Below are 14,250 nucleotides of genomic sequence, written 5' to 3'. Positions count from 1 at the left end.
GGACACCTCCCGTCAGTGTCTTGTCCCCTCATAGAGAAAAAGTATCAAGCACTGAAGAGCCCAAGCGACTAAAAATCGTTATCCATACCGGTCGCCGTCCAATCTCCCGGTTGACTCTCAAGTAGTTTACTGCCGTGTGAAGACTTTCTTTGCTGGCTTAACACCAGGTTACTTGTGGACGGGAGGTCAGTACGATATTAGAACCCGAGGAAGCAGAAGCACTTCTCGTGCTTGTTCTTCTGCAAAAATAGAAGCAATAAGGAGGAAGCCCAGTTCTGGTTCGTCGATCGTTTCCTAGGAATTTCATTGTTAATACTTCATTACCGGTAACTGCTGCTTCTGAAACACCCTGGATCTTTCCAATGTTGTGTATAAAAATCAATTGTTTCTCGAAAACGTGATTCAAGCTCAAACTACTCTCGTGAGTGCACTATCTATTTGGGCCATTCTCATTGATCAGTTTTACTACTGTACAATGTGTGGTGATTAGTGACCGTTAATCGATATTTATTTAGAAATCGTGAGATGCGGTCTGGTGTGATGTAGGTTTCAGAAAAACATTTTCTTTATCGTGCCAACGTTTCGATCTTTATTGAGATCATCTTCAGGGCTCAAAGTGTTTGTTTTCTGTGTAATTGTGCCATTCTTGCTTCAGGGCACTCTCAAAACGACTCAAAGCAAGAATGGCACTATTACACAGAAGACAAACACTTTGAGCTCTGAAGATGATCTCAATAAAGATCGAAACGTTGGCTTACTAAAAGAAAATGTTTTTCTGAAACCTACATCACACCAGACCGCATCTCACGATTTCTGAATAATTATTGCGTAAATTGGGAACAAGATGTTATTCACTATTAATCACAATAAAAATATTGGGCAATGTGTTGTAAGTAAATATTGTAAGTCTCGCCTAAGACTAAGTTTATATTAACTGAAATAATTTTAAGTAGGATTGGTATAACTGATTTTGTGCTTTGTTCAATTAAGCCAGCCATCGTAGTTGAAAAGATTAAAACTGAAATAAATTGTTTTTGTGCAGTTGCAGTTGCTTTTACAAGGTCCTTTTCCTCTTTTTAATAAAAATAATAGTAGACGATCAAAATTAATGGGCTACAAAATATACCCGTGGCTATATGAAGTCTGTACTATACTACGTAGAATATAATGTTCACTATTATTTTCCGGGCTTTTAGAAAACAAATTCATTTGACAATAGTTGGTTATTAATTACGTCACGCTCGCTAAGCCCGGCCTCTGTGTTTTTTCCAATTACTGCAGGGTCGAACAATACATTTCTGTATTGTACAATCACGGAGACACAAGTCATTAGACGAAGTCCTGTGTAAACTTTTCACCCAAAGAGTATACAGAGGCTAATGCAATTCCCCTTACACAACTATACAGTTTTTTAAATGTACTATTGTAGTATCTGGTGGATTTGAACTGTTTCCGTCGGGCAAACGATCGATGGGCAACAATATTTGAAACTTTCTACAATTAGAAAACAATTAGAAAAGTTCACAGTACAGTGCATCTTGTCGCTAATGAATATTTCATGTAATTTGTTCCATGTGGAACAGGCAAGACAGGCTAAAACATCTTCTTTCAGTAATTGTGAAAAATGAATGAAGATAGGGGAGCCTGAAGGTCCAAGGACCATTCTACGAAACTCAGGATGAATGAAGATTTAGATTAAAATAATATGAGGATTAAAGAAGTAGATTTTTGTTTTCGCCTTGCTGTTTTCTCTTATCTCAACTGTATTATCCTCATTACCCATTTATCAAAAGCTCAATTTCCTTGAAACTTTTTGTAATTGAATTTTTTTTTACAATTTGCAATTTCTATCGACAAATGTAATTTGCATATATATATAAGACATGTATAAAACTATGTTTAAATTATCAATATTATTATCCTATTTCACAATTAAATTTCTTCATTGAAAGGATAATGCGGCGCCATTTTCTCTTGAGACACTTTATGAGATTGTAAGGATGGATTCTGTTGGATAAGGAATGGGTGACACCATTGGGGTGATGGGAGAGATTATTGTGGAACTTGGTAAATTTTTGGAGAAATTATATTTTGGATAAATGAGATTTTAGGGTCCTTGCGGAGGGTAGTATTGGAGACCTAATAATGAACATTTTATAATTGATCTGAGGACATTAGATTGGAAGGTTTACCGGTTCACCACAGTTCTATTCCATATGTACAAATCTGTTGTGGCGTTTTGCAGACTGTAAGTTTGTTTTTCATCAATAGCTTGGATTGTCGACCTATAAGTTAGTAGAGAAGACCGTGGCGTTGTTTAGATCTTGTTTCAGTCGTGTATGCTGATTACGTGTTAAGCGTGTCTAGGTGGAACCCAAGGTAACGAACGAATCGGATTTGTAGATAGGGCCATTGCTGTAGTTTATGATGATAGGAGCTTTGCTTCGGAATGTAAAATGTGACATGGGACCACTTACTTTCTTTTATCTTCATTTTACGTTGTCTACCCCAATCTGCTATATTTGCGATATGTCTGCAGATCTTCCGAACCGCAGGATCGGGGTTAGAGTGTACAGTTGTCTCATCGGCAAAAGATGCAAGGAGGGTTGTAAGTGGTAACATCTGCAGTATGAAGTCTATAGAGGCTTGGTCCAAGCACACTGCCCTGCGGTACTCCTGAGAGAGTAATTCGGAGTATCCTTGACGTACCCGAAAGAACCGCTCTGTGGATGAAGTAAAGGGTATTTGAAAGGACTCGCTTTGATTTATACAGAAGACCCTTGTGCCTTACACGGTTTATATGCGCTCTAGGCAAGAGGATATAACTCTTGCTGGACTGTGGAACGATGGGGACGAACGTCAAACAGATGATCTGGGAAAAGGTTAGAGGAGATTAATTATTCTTTTAAGGAAATTTTTTTTCAAATATTTTGGGCGTGATGGTAAGTAAACTAATTGGACGATATGATGAGGCGTTTTGAATTGCCTTGAAACAACGGAAGTTACCGGAAACTATACTAAATTGGTTTATATACTGTTGTACCCCCAATGACAGCCCCTAGCCCCCATCATAAGTTTCCACCCTAAAATAGGGCTTCTGCTTTTTACGCAAATCTTGTTTCCAATTAACTACATAATCTCTTTAGGGAATAGCCCGGTCAATCAAAATCAAAGATGTTGCGGGCCTCCCGACCCAAATTTTCGCCCGCTATCCCCAGCCCAGGGACAAACGGAGGGTTATTAAGGAATAAGGATAGAGTAAGGAGCATCCTGGGATCTGTTGTATCCCCGAGGACAGCCCTAGCCCCCACCACAACAGTTTCCACCCTAAAATAGGGCTGATATGCCACCATGAGGCATGAGGATTTCTTGCAATACCCTGTGCTGCGCCACTTTCCCAACCGCACCTGATACCAGGTTTACGCTGACGCATTTTGCACAACTTTTTTTAATAATTCACTATTTTCGGGGTCCGCTTGACCAATTAATACAAGACAATTAATTAAGGTTTTTAGTTGAGATGAAAAAAAGCTAATGGCACGAGAGGGATTCGAACCCACGACCTTCGGCTAGATACGCCGCTGCTTTACCACCTGAGCTATCGTGACCTCGAGCCACTCGGACATCAACTCCCCATCTCAACCCCACCTTATGAGTTTTCCCTCCTTTTGCCATTTTTCAAATGTCGTGTAATCGGTTTGGATTATCGACGACAATTGAAATGGCGTCGGAAAGCTTTAGTGAAGTGTACTTCATTTTTAAATCATTAATTCACTATTTTCTTGTCCGCTTGACCAATTAATTAAGGTTTTTAGTTGAGATGAAAAAAGCTAATGGCACGAGAGGGATTCGAACCTTACCTTAATTAATTTTTTTAATAGTTAATAATATGAAAGTTTGTGGACTGTGATAAAACAATAAATTGCTGTTTGTTTATTATTTTGTTCAAATGTCCTAAAAGACGAATTAAAGATTGCAGGCAAAAATTGGTGAGCTAGAATTGTGTTTCATCCTCCTTCCTGCTTTCCAGTAATGATTAGTATTTCAGTTTGAAAAGTTTAACAATATTAATTGAATAAAGTTAAATTTAATGTTTCCCTGCACCTCAATTAAATCCGATCATAAAAACATTCAGATGATTCCCTAATCCGAAGAGTGGTACGACCAAATGGGAGTGTTTCAGTAGTCAGGGTGTGCAACCAGGCCCGAAAATAAAGCCTATTAATAATTTATAACGGGAAGAGAGAGGCTCAGAAAGAAGAAATCGGCCTGGGTTTAAATCCGTCGAGCATATTCGCAAAAAGGTTAGGTAATGGTGCAAAATATTTGTAGGCTCATTGAAAGAAAACTGTGCGGCTTTCAAAAGATTTCTGGAATTCCCTCGTGGCATTTCTATGTGTAATGTAACTCCGGGCCTCGAAGTCGATTGATAAAATGCATTTGTATTTTCTAATCCGAGAAATTCGCCGTGCCATAAACGCTTGATTGTGTAAGGTTCGATAAGAAAAGCCCAAACTCCAAAAGGGATGACAATCTTCTTCTGCCTCCTTCGGTTATACAATGGATTTCGGTTTTTGATTATTTTTGTCATCCTCTGTTTGTTATCTCCCATTTATGTGCGTAAGTCAAATCGTTTTCTAAAGGAGCAAAAACTTTAACTACATAATATTTCTACTTTACTTTGCAGAAACCGCATCCTCATTCCTTGAGCACAAGCAGTTCTGCATAGAGTCTTGACGTGACACAAGCGTTTGATCGTCTGTGGCATGAGGGTCTCCTTTACAAATTAAAACTGTCCTTCCAAATTCCTGATCCTTTGCTCCTACAGAACGATTTTTCCGAATGGACCGAATTCTGGCGCCTTAAGATAAATTGAAGAAAATACACCCATATTTTACCCTCTGAAACAAAACCCATCATATAATATTCCCTCGATAATATTCCTATTCCAAAAACTGAGTACGTACGCTACCTTGGGTTCTAACTCTTCTCTTGTCTAATCTGGCAGATCAGTAAATCTGGTAGAAAGATATTTCTTGTTTACATATTACAATGTAATTACCTCTGATTGGACTTGAACTTTGTAGAATTGTAACTTAATAGTCGCACATCATCCTCTTTCTGGTCTTGCTGGTTTGGACTTTCAGGAGTGTTTAGGCATCTCTTCAACTTTTTTTTATTATTAATTTTTTCTCTCGGGTTCCAACAACAGAAATATCAGCCCCGAGGTGCCGTTGTTTTTGAAAAAAGCTCAATTCAGAGCCGCAGGAATCGAACCCGGGACCATTACAGTGATGAGCACCGTTTCAACGCCCCGTTGCGGCAACCGAACTTTAATTACCCCCCTCTCACCTGCAATTACAGTGAAAACACGAGAAACCACTGAAGATCGTGAAATGTCGAAACGAGTCTGACAAAACAGGCGAGACAAGGCGGACCGGTATGATGATCCGCGATGACTTTTCGAAGAAGTTCTATCATTATGCAAGCTTGCCCGATCCATTTAAAAACTTAAAGAGTAAGCTTTTGAAATATATTTAATAGGAAATGACAATAAAAGATCCTCGTAAAAACTATAATCCATAAGGTTTTTAGTTAAGATAAAAAAAAGTCAATGTCACGAGCGGGACTCGAACCCACGAACTTCGGCCAGATTCTCCGCCACTCTACCACCCTTAAATGAAAGATATTAATTGGTCAATCGGACCACGGAAACTAGTGAAATGAATAAGTTAAAATGAAGTCTTCACTAAAGCTCTTCGTGGCCATTTCAATTGTCGCCGAGAATCAAATAGATTACACGACATTTGAAAAATGGCAAAAGGAGGGAAAACTCATAAGGTGGGCTTGAGATGGGAAGTTAGTGTCCGAATGGATCGAAGTCATGATAGCTCGGATGGTACAGTGGTGGCTTATCTGGCCGAAGATCGTGGGTTCGAGTCCCGCTAGTGACATTGACTTTTTTATCTCAACTAAAAATTAATTGAAAGATATTAATTGGTCAATCGGACCACGAAAACTAGTGAATTTAATAATCCATAAGGATAATGTTTACTTTTAAATTCTCGACTCGCAATTTATTTACCCCCTCACGAAAATCCATCTCGAATCATATTTCCCCCCTTGGCAAAATGATCATCGATCAATTTACTATTCTAAAATCTTGAAATTTAATTTTTTATTATGGCAGTATCAGGTTGTTTCAAGGTTTTTACAGGACATTTTCATATTTTATTGGACGAAATTTATAATCTTTATTATCTTTATAATTTATAAAAGTAAATGATAATTTTTAAAAATCGGGGCGTAGCTATAAAAATAGTTAAAACTATCGTGTACAGTCAGACATGTCGAACTACTTCCGTTTTGCGCTAGCGGGTTCAAAATCGCCGGTTGAAATAATAATCAGGTTGTGCAAAATTGGTACAATTTAAAAAAATCACTTTGCTTTCATTTGTGTATGTCCACTTCCAAGAAGTCGCAACGGTCTACGTGAGTATACGGCCGTAAATTTCCAGGCCAAAATACATTCTCGGAATCAAATTGATGTCTGATCGACGGATATTTCGATACGAAACCAAAAACTCTCCTGGCATACTTTTATCTCTTGTTCCAAATCGTCTTTAAAAAATAAAATAAATAAAAGGTAACAGTTGATATGAATATTTATGACTTCAATATTTTGAAAAATGGCGTTGAGAGGCAATAAGGAAAGGTCATCCGTGTTCTTTCAGGTTTTCGGCTTTTGTTTGCGACAGGTTAAACTTGTTTATTGCTTATATCAACCATTTAATTATTAAAAGTTTTTTTTTTTTTTGTTTTTTTTAATGATAGTTCCTACTCACAGTAAGTTGTTTTGTAACGATCCGGATTTCAAGCCCTTTAGCTCATCATCAGGTTGTAGAAGTCCTAATGATGATGAGCTACAGGGCTCGAAATCCGGATCGTTGCAAAACAACTTACTGTGAGTAGGAACTATCTTTTTAAAAAAGGATTGAACACCACACTCACTCCATCATTCATCATTTCTAAATCAATCTACTGAAAATATTCGTTTTAAGTTCGACTTTTTAACAAAAATAAATTTGGATTTAACGAATTTCTATTAGACTCTGACAAACCAGGATATTTGATTGCATTCCACATCATTGTTTACTTCAAAGATGATTTTGTTTATTACAGTACATGTGATTCTGGCCTGTTTTGCCTGTTTTAGTCTATCTTCATTTCGCTATCATCTAGTTATTTACACACAGGTCAATAATTTATTTTGACTGACGACAAAACACGCGTGAAAGGTGAAACTTTCTTGGCTAGAAAGACCGGGATGATGATCTACGACGACAATTCCAAAACCCTAAGTCTAATCAGTAGAAAAAAAGTAGAATTCCGTACGCCTAGATTTTCGTCGATTGCCAGTGGGCTTACCCGACACAGAAGTAATTCAGTATAAAAAGTTATTTAAATTCTTAAAATATCTGAAAGAAATTCTGAAAAGAACGGTTTTCATCTACAAAAATAAATTATTAATCGTAAACTAGAAGAAAAAACTAAAAATAATTGAAAAGGAACTAAAATTATTGTTTATTAGAATATCTCACGGCAATGATGTAAGATGGCACTAAATTTAATTACAACTTAAATGGATCGCTACGACAACTATTATACATTAATTATAACTAACTTAAAAGTTTTAATAAAATATAATATGAAATGAGTGAGTAAGTGAGTGAGTGAGACAGAGATTTGATTTTATCATTTTATTTTTACTCGCAAATTAGGTCTCAAGGAACTTTTTTACATTTAACGAGATACATCGAAACTATATCATGTACACAGATGTCCACCATCGTCTTCACAAATAATATGTACAAATCAAAAGTAAAATTCTTTACATAATTATGTCTTCTTAGTTATCAAGCATAAAATTCTTTACAAATTGAAAGAGAGAACCATGAACTACTTACAATTGCAGGAAATCATCATGAAAACATATTGCTAGTAATTGCTAGTCCATAATAACTCTTACAACAAAAATAGTGATAATAATTAGTATATCCATTATATGCAGTGGACTATTGACCGTACTACTTCTTTCAATTAATTAATCTTTTTATGTAAGGTTTTGGTTGAAATGAAAGCTAGCGCCACGAGCGGGATTCGAACCACGACCTTCGGCTAAATACGCCGCTGCTCTACCACTTGAACTATCGTGACTTCGAATCCTTGTTTCATTTGGAAAATGGCAAAAAGGAGGGAAAATTCGAAAGCTTGTTTGTTGAGATTGGGAGTTGGTGTCCTAGTGGATCGAAGTCACGCTAGCCCAAGTGGTTAGAGCAGCGTCGTATTGAGCCAAAGGTCGTGGGTTCGAATCCCGCTCGTGGCACTAGCTTTTTCATTTCAGCCAAAACCTTACATAAAAGGATTAATTAATTGAAAGGTGTGTATAATGTTTGTGATCTATTGTTAATTTGTGTATTTATGAGTTTTTTAGTGTTGAATGTTCATTTTTTGTCCTTTTCATTTCTACCAAAACCTTAAATAAAAAGATTAATTAGTTGAAAGAAATAGTTACTTTAATTAATTTTTATTAACTTTTTATTCATCAAAAAGCAAGTTGTAATATGTTTTATAAAGCGATATGTCTTATTAATTATATTGGGAGTGCATACGTGAGAGTTATTCTTTTATGGCTTTTTTATACGAATATTAAGTTCACATGTTTTTACAGAGTTGAGAATAAAATATAATCATAAAATTATATAACGTTATAAAATTGAATACTTTTTGGAATAAATGAATTTTTATACGTTCTGTTCTACGTAATGGATTTCTATACAGCATATTTAAACGCGTAGCTTTAAAATTTATTGGTAGTATCATTTCTACCAGGTAGGATGGTTTATTCGTCAACCTCATATTGTTAAACAATGTTAATATTTCTTCTCTTTTCAAAAGGTTTAGAACTGTGTCATGCATTCTTGAATCGTATTTTATGACATACATATCTTATGAGTTTAAAACTACTTTTAATTTATGATTATTGTTATAATTTATATATGATATTACAGACAAACAGTATGTAACATATGGAAGCATTAAAATATTATACGATCTCAACTTAATGTTTTTATTATTAGTTACGTACTATCTTACACTGAGATCTTATCTGACGGCTCGATTTTGTGAGTCCGTCAGGGAACTGAATTCTCACCTTATATACGCATAAGGGCGGGTGTTCCTCAGGGAAGCATACTTGGCCCTTTTCTATTTTCCATATACACTGCAGATATTCCTACACACGTTAACATTTCGACACACACACACACACATTCGCTGATGATACAGCGATTCTTACAAGCAATTCGGACCCCTCAATTAACACTGAACACTAACAACAACACCTGAATGAATTAACAATATGGTTCTCAAAGTGGAGAATAAACGTAAATCTAACAAAAAGCACACAGATCAATTTTACCTTACGTAAAAATGTCTGTCCTGCGGTGAGTATCAATGGAATTCCATTGCCTACCACTGACCTTGTGCGTTATCTTGGACTTTTCATGGATAAACGACTGACTTGGAATCCCCATACAAGACTGAAAATACAGCAAACAAACCGACGTTATAAATTGTTAAAAAGACTACTCGACTCACCATCAAAATTAGACCTGAACATAAACTTTTAATTTACAAGACAATGATTAGACCTCTCTGGACGTACGGTTGTGACGTGTGGGGCTCAACCAAGGATTCCAATTCCCAGCGTATCCAATCAGTCCAATCAAAAATTCTCCGTCAAATTATAAATGTTCCTTTTTACGTTTCAAATTACACTATCCATAAAGACCTACACATCCCGTTTGTACATGAACTCATCAAAACCCGATATAAAAGATTTCCTCAATCACTGAACACACACAGTAATCTATTCGTACGAAATTTATCACTTCCAACCCTATCTGAGAATCCTCCAAGACGATTGAAGCGAAAGTGGCCTCGAGACCTTCTCATTATGTGAACACTGAACATGATATCAGTGTGAAGGAGTGTTACCACTGGGCAACTTCTCCTGCAAGAGCCTCAAATGATAATTCAACATATACGAACATATTTACTTAATACATCACTTTTAGTTGTAAATACCAAATAAATGTAATAAAAAAAATATTATTAGTTGAACACTGAACTGAACAATTTTTTTTGTTCTTTCTTCGATTAATTTATTTATGTTTTCATTTAAATGTAAGTTATTTGCATTTGATTTTATATATATGTTCATGTCGTCTGTATACATAGTAAATATCTGGTATGAGAGAGAGAGAGAGAGAGAGAGAGAGAGAGAGAGAGAGAGAGAGAGAGAGTGAGGGAGGGAGAGAGAGAGAGAAAGACGGAGATAGAATGTGTGTGTGAGAGTTAAAGGAAGAATGAGAGAAAGATGGATGTGTGTGTGTGTGTGTGTGAGAGAGAGAGAGAGAGAAAGAGAGAAGAAAGATAGAAATAGAGAGAAGTGAGAGAGAGTGTGTGAGGGAAGGAGGGAGAGAGATTGATTGATTTATATCGCTTTATTTACATATCTCTCAAGATTATGTAAATGAGAGAGAGAGAGAGAGAGAGAGAGAGAGAGAGAGAGAGAGAGANCACACACACACACACACACACACACACACACACAAACACACACAAACACACACACACACACACACACACACACACACACACACATATTCTATCCTCTCTCACATAGACTTAACTATAAACAGTAACAAGTTAACACTCTTTTTCAGGTTTCAGCCTAAATTGCGAAAAACAAGAATAAGAATGCTTTTATTAACAAAATGTGCCCTTAAGAGATTATTTTGCAAAGCATGACTCGTGGATTGATGTTACAAACTGAAGGTCGTTGAATGTTATTATTATCGTTTCGACGGACCAAGAATTGCTGAGAGCATATTTCCTCCTTGTCTCTCAACCAAAAGGCCAAGTTCAAATGAAGGGCCTCACAATGCGCTTTAAATTCAAATTATCTTCTTGTAGATTAAACATTGTGTGAGTGTAAGATCGATCCTTCAATAAATGTTCCTTTATTTTGGAGCGCAGGACTGGAAAAAAAGAAGTCACCAGTCGACAAGGTTATCAAAGGTGGGGAAAGGTCAACCTGAAACTTTTGAAAGAACGTAAGCCAATGGGCATACCAGGAAGTTTGGTCCTAGTGACTTCTATTCTAGCCAACTTTGAATTCGAGGAGAAAAATTCTTAAGTTAAGTTAAAAAAAGTTTTATGTAACAAATCAATTCTTTAGGCGCTTCTAAATAAATCATACAGTTCGTAAATGGAGTAGATAGAGCGAATAAATTCCGGATAAAGGATTTATAAGAGGACTCAGGAGTTTTTCGACTGCATCGTTGTGTGACCATCGTTGAACGATCATCAGAACACTCGCACGAGGAAAACGTACCTTTAAATTGTCGGTTGCTCCATACTTGGCAAAATTGAACGGCCCACTGAGTTGAATACACCGTACTTCAGTCGTAGCAGAACCACTTCTTGTGTGATTAGTACTGTCCAAGATTTATTACGAGCAAGTTTTGCAAGTGAGACTTCTTTTTAGAAGTTTTGATTGTTATTGAGGAGTGAACAAGACACAAAAAAGAAAAGGGTAATGTAATTCGTCCATGCTGTCATAACACATTGAAACGGGACACGACCGAGATAATATTGGGTTGTCCGGAAAATAATGCAGGATTTTGGTATTAAACAAAAAAAAAGAAACTAGTTACTTTAAAGCAATGTTCTTTAATCAANGACATTCATACAAATGAGTAATCCTGTAAACGTAAACAGAATATTTTATATAGATTTTTTTTAATGAAAACTTAAAATCCTGCATTATTTTCCGGACAACCCGATAACTCAAACCTGCGAAACAAGGCTGACCAGGAGGTAGCAGATGAGAAAATGATTCTGACAGATTGAGAAAGTTTATTGTATAAATCATAGTATTTTGTCTATTGAGTTGAAGTCATAGAGTCTACTTTACTATGTACATCTCTTAACTCCATATAATTACTAGAATTTGACTGTAGACTATGCCTACTTGTATTAACACAGATCATTCCTAGAAAAACGTAGGAAATTTTGATTTGCACAGTTAGACTTGGCGAAAACTATGTAATCGGTTCGATTACACTTTTAACTATTAAGCTTGTGGAAGAACTAACCTACGATCATTATCATTCAACCAAATCCACAAATCGTCACAGTCTGATATCGGTTGACGCAATCACGAAGTTGCTCAAAATTTTCAACCGAGCTTCGAGAATTCGGAAATTCGTTTTTCCCTAAAGACCAGACTGGTAAAAAGACGAAGGCTTCGGACCTTTCTTCGAGTGAAATAGTATGAACGTTCGTACTGAAGGGTTGAGATATGTAAATTTGTTATGACGAAGATGTACTTTAAAAGCCCTCCAGATTCGTATCCACGCTCTGATTGCCGTCTGTCTGCCTCCGTGAGGGCAGACTTTCTTCGTTTCACCTGGGATTGGCCAACCTCGGCTTACGTGACGGGGGTTGACCGTGAGCCGGCCGATGAAGTGGGGACCTGGCTCGCGTTGCCTATCCTGGAGGGGTTCGTATCAGTTCATACCCTGGGTATCAGTCTTCTTCCGACTGCGGTTCCCGTCAGTGCTCTCCAGGTCGTTCGGTGCTCCGGACATCGGAAAACAAAAAAAAGGTAGGTCGAACTTCAACGCCCAGTTTGTACGGTTTTGTGAACGAGTGGTCAAAGACATACCATCCGCATACATAATTATTTACAATATTCTAAACATTAAAGACTCTGGAATTGTTTTTATGTAATTGGACCTCTTCTGCGCAATAACTCGCGTATTTTTATTTTCAACACTCGGGCACTTAAATATTTCTTCTTCACCGCGGGAACGCCAAATTTTCTAATAAATTCTTATGCTCAGTTTCAGTTTACCTCCAGGTTTTTAATCATGATAACCTCCGGACGTGATTATGAGTTTTAACTTCCAATTAAATAGTTATTCTATATGTTTTCGATTTTATTTTTTTGTGTTTATACTCTTCCAATCGTATACTTTAAACATCGATAAAAAGACAATTCCTACAAAAACTTTAAGAAAAGATCGTGGGTTCGAATCCCGCTCGTGCCATTGACTTTTTTATCTCAACTGAAAACCTTAACTAATTTTAAGAAAATAGATAAACCATTTGAATATCAACAGGAAAAGTGCGTTTTTCCATACATTTTACAAGGAATTTGCAATTATATAAATTGTTATTTACCATAAAACAGGACTGTTTCGTTTTCATTTTTAATCCAATTAATTATTCTTTTTATCGAGCTAAGATAAAAAGTTAAAAAAACTAAGATTTTTGGTTGAAATAAAAAATTAGTGTCACGAGCGGGATTCGAACTCACGACCTTCGGCTCAATACGCCGCTGCTCTAACCATTTGAGCTATCGAATTCAAGTGGTTAGAGCAGCGGCGTATTGAGCCGAAGGTCGTGGGTTCGAATCCCGCTTGAGACACTAATTTTTCATCTCAAACAAAAACCTTGGATAAAAGAATAATTAATTAGAAAAATTAATATGGTAAGTGATGACTGCTAAGCAAATTGGTTTAATTTCATTTTTTAAGTCGATTGTAAATAATCTATGCATTTATCTTTATTTTCTCCGAATTAAATTTTAAATTACATGTTCGATTATGCTAACAGTATTAATAATTCATTAGTTTCCGATCGTCTTGTTCTGTCTTGTTTACTTGTTTTCGATCTTCATTTACAATGGATAAATGTTGTCATCGAATCTGCCGTTCGGTCGTTTTTGATATTACTGGTCCGGCTGGTCTCGCTGGTTTGATCTGTCATGCGGGTCTGGGCGTTTTTATCGTGCGTTGGTCCTGTAAACCGGCCCCTGAAGATGTTAAAACGCATCTATGAGCAAAACAGGGATACTAGAGGGTTTGTCGACGTTTTTCATTTACAGCATGAATTAACGATATCAGTTTAAACTAAATTTACTAGGAAAGAAGTCGTATTTGTATTACAATTGGTTTAAATTATTTAATCAATAGTCAGACATATCAGGGTTTTTATTATTCGTGCAAATCGAAACGTAAAGCTCGACGAAAATCTTTAGTTGGAGAAAAGCAGAAGAAAAGCATCTGATAAACGAAAACAGCAAGATCCAGGAAGATCGGAAGAGATAAAACTGCA

General features: G+C 36.5%; 1 protein-coding gene across 1 annotated transcript in view; it reads left to right on the top strand.

The window, feature by feature from the left end:
• Positions 1-12,609: 12,609 nt before the first annotated feature.
• LOC106667737 (putative fatty acyl-CoA reductase CG5065) overlaps positions 12,610-14,250 on the top strand; it is a 34,976-nt gene continuing 33,335 nt past the window's right edge. The window contains exon 1 of the mRNA XM_014395869.2: positions 12,610-12,736. The gene's annotated coding sequence lies outside the window, so the exon portion shown is untranslated. The remainder of the gene's footprint in view (positions 12,737-14,250) is intronic.

Source organism: Cimex lectularius, unplaced genomic scaffold (genome assembly GCF_000648675.2).
Source record: "Cimex lectularius strain Harlan isolate CLEC.00 unplaced genomic scaffold, Clec_2.1 scaffold200, whole genome shotgun sequence".
In the NCBI taxonomy this organism is placed as follows: Eukaryota; Metazoa; Arthropoda; class Insecta; order Hemiptera; family Cimicidae; genus Cimex; species Cimex lectularius.
Note: the sequence above shows the minus strand (reverse complement) of the source record. Positions and strands in the feature narration are given on the sequence as shown.